The following is a 3,870-nucleotide window of genomic DNA, read 5'->3' as shown; positions in this document are numbered from 1 at the left end:
TATGTGTCATTTATTATAAAGGTTGAGATATTTGTTTTTATAAATTCATTCATTCTTATCTATTTAAGAATTATCATTTAACATAAAAATATGAAAAAAATAATATATTATAATACTAAATAAAATATACTTTTATATATATATATATATATCCAAGCTCACTATATGCATACTCAAAGAGATACATTTCTTTTTTGTGATGTATGTGATGATAATTTACTGTTAAGTATCTTAAGTTGTTCATAAATAGTGCTCATTTTTCATAATGCACCAAGCAAACCTCACATAATTAATTTAATATAATATTATTGCAGAGACATATTTTTGAAATTGACATTAGTCCTCTATCCGTCCGTCCCGTAGGGATAACTATGGGCCAGCTTCTGGGCAGATTCCTACTGTCATCTACAATATGCCCAAGCCCTTCGCCAATGACAGTTGTTTCTCAGTACCCGTATTTTACAATCAAATTCACGAATCTGATCTGGCTGAGTTTCATATCAGGGGAATTAAAAAAGCAAAATACATTCATTACCTAAAACCATTTTTCTCCAACTAGCTGGATGATTATGTGATTGGTGTGCATGGATGGTAATGGGAAAGGATATGATTAGATTTCTTCTAGGTCATAACAGTTTTTAATAATGAAAAGCTCTTGTTCTTTTTTCTTTAAATTCTTGTGTTTTTTTTTATTTCAATGCACACTTTTTTAAAAGCAAACTGAATTAGCTGGATGATGACTACGAGTTTCTTGACATATTTAAAAGTAAAATATTGCATCTACATTCATTTTGAATAAATTGTTATTACTATAGTCTGCAATCATTGAGTTCATTTTAAGATTATTTGTCCTTTCGTTTGTGGAATAGGAGGCTGTATTTTTTAGATTTTCTGTTTATTTAGCCAGTTTTCTATATAATGGCTAACATAAAATATAATTTTTGTTAGCCATTATATAGAAATTTATGTGCCCTGTTTTAAAAATTATGTATATCTGAATTTAAATTTGTCTCATGTCAGATGAACAATGCTGCTAGTCTGGTTGAGAAATTAAGAAAGTCTGACCATTCCATGAAAAGTCTTTTAGAACAGCTCACTGATTAAAATACATATACACACCAATTAACTGTGCTCATCAAAAGTTCTGTATTATTTAATGCTTCTTCTGATGAGCAAACATTATTTCTCTTGTTTTCTGTGTATGAAGTTTGTAGCAAAATGGAATTATTATTATTATTTTTTTAATTTCATTCACTGATATCACTATTTTTATATGTCTGATAATGATCTACTGCATAAGTAATATCTATATGCAAACATAAACCAAAATTTTGCTGTAGAAGAATTCCACCGGTTTCGGTTCTCGAATAGATAAGACCACAGATTACTTGTGAGACAATTTAGGTTTGAATTCAATCTAATGGGTTAGCTACATCTCTGTTTTTACAGTTTTCCCTATGTTTAATACGAATACAAGTCAGTTTCATTCAAAAAGTGCTCAAAGAATGGCATCTTTTCCTTTAAGCAGATAGCCCTCAGGACCTTTGCCATAAAAATTCAACAGCTGAGCATGTACTAAACGATAACATAGTATACAGATGTCCATTTTATAACTTTCAAATGAAGTGGTCGATTTAAATTTCACATCTGATGCTATAGCAATATATATGACTTGGGTAAACGGCCAGTTGATATGGTCTAAGGAACAGGGTTTTTAATTTTATTTTCTTTTCGTATAGCAAACTAGCTTGCCTATGCATATATGCAAGTCTAATTTATTTTTTACAAAAGATTCATATTAAAATACATACACATATGACAAAGAAATGTATGCACATAAACTATAACTAATAAATCAATTGAGCAATATGTGAACATAGATGCTAATGGTTCAAGTGTCGTGTAGCAGGGTATGACTGCAAACCCTATAGTGGTGCTGCAAACAAAAATTAGTGTCTGATTCAAAGCAGGCATAAAAACTAGTATACAGTTTGTCCCCATATGACACAAAACAAAAAGTATGTAATCAGAAAAAGTATCATGTAGACATTGATTTACCCAACTTATAAGCTTCGGTAAAGGCCTTATCATTCGCCTTAAATCTGTAGAATGATCAGCACCCTTCTGCTTTGGAAACAGCTCCAGAAAGACATGTTAACCTAACCCACACTACAGTAGAACATGTGCCTCTGAACCATTACCATCGAAACTGCAATTTCAGAGTCACTATGTACACTAATCTCGATATTAAAGCACTGGTAGCTCTATTTGCGATTTCGCTATTGTAGATGAGTGTAGAGCACCATAGAACGGTGATGTATAATATTAGGTTTATTTAGGAGCCAAAAAAAAAATATTAGAAATGACCTATCCTGGATTCGAAATCTGGGCTTAAAGACTGCCATCCAGAAGTGCTTCTAATTACATCATGAAAGCATGCAATGAGAAAAAAGAAAATTCCGTACATTCTTCCCCATTTAAAAGGCAGTTGGGGAGGTGGTAACCTAATCGCCACCTGCTGGTGGTGAAGAATTCTCGTCTACCACATTTTAGTTTGGGAACCACTTGGTTAGTTGGTTGAGCCTTTAGGTATTTATTTGAAATAGAAAATATCAGCGAATAACCGCCCCAGGATTTGCATTCTGGACTTCCCTATTGCCAGCCGAACGTGCTTCTAATTAGAACACGAAGCCAAGCGGTAAGGAAAGAGAAAATTAGTGACTTAGTATCTTATTTTATTTTGGCTGCACACAGTTCCTATATGTAGCTAAGCGAATTTCCCGGTCAGTACCATAAATCGCAACCTTCCTAGTGGACAGCGTGCTTCCGTTCCTGTAAAATATTGCGATTTAAGAAGTCATCCACGATAGCTGATCAGTTCTGCAATTATATAAATAATAAAAATTAAGAATGAAATGGAGAAATTAATGTAACGTTAGTACAAACAAGAAGATGCAACAAAAAGATCAATTAGGAGATCACTTAGGGTCCGGTATTGTACAGCATGCACATATACGTAGCATGACATCTATGGGGTGTAGGAGAGGGTATAAAGCATGGTGTATGCTCTAAACATGAACGGAAGCTACTGCACGGTACATTTGGTTTTAACAACATCGATTTGTAGTCTCAGCGTGACAGTTCTATAGACAATATTTGGACGACTTTGTCTGGAAGTTTGAGAGAAGGCCAAAGTGCGACTATACACATCATGTCAGTAGTTTGGATTACATTTCGAACAAAGGGAGCAGCTATCTGAATGTTTAGTAATGCTCATTGCCAAATTAGAATTTTATATGCCCGTAGCACTTCAAAGATTTTGCTGCCTCCACATACATCTATAGTATAACGGCTCTTTCTCATCAGTCTCTCTTTCTCGGGCTTGGATTAACTGCACTAGGTATTCCCTTCTAAAATCTGCAGTGAGAATTTTATTTTTGTGGAGCCTTTGCACTCTTTCTTCGAATCTTTAAGCACCTTTTTGTAACGCCGCCTTTACCTGATGCCCTAAGCACGTGCTTACTTTCCTTAATGGCTAATCCAACTCTGGTAGTGGTTTTCACAAACAACCACGCCAGGATATGAAGAACTGATATCTTCTCTTACAGATGATGAGTTGGGTTCAGTTTATTTAATTATGGCGAAACATTCGAGGGCTACCTGTCTAAGGGAAGGGATGGCTTCGTGAAAAACTTTCTAAGGGAAATTGGACTGTATATAGGTTACACACATGGAAACCATAAAAACGCTTAGTTAGCAGCCAATCTGCTCGCCGGGATTCGAGCCCCGGCCCGAGTTTATCGGCTTTACCGCTCGGCCACTGGAGAGCCGTCTTTAGATGATGCGATATCTATGCTAATGACTCTCATC

This window comes from Stegodyphus dumicola, chromosome 1 (genome assembly GCF_044657685.1).
Source record: "Stegodyphus dumicola isolate Sdum_Otavi_A_Nest chromosome 1, ASM4465768v1".
NCBI lineage: Eukaryota > Metazoa > Arthropoda > Arachnida > Araneae > Eresidae > Stegodyphus > Stegodyphus dumicola.
This window is presented reverse-complemented; position numbering follows the sequence as displayed.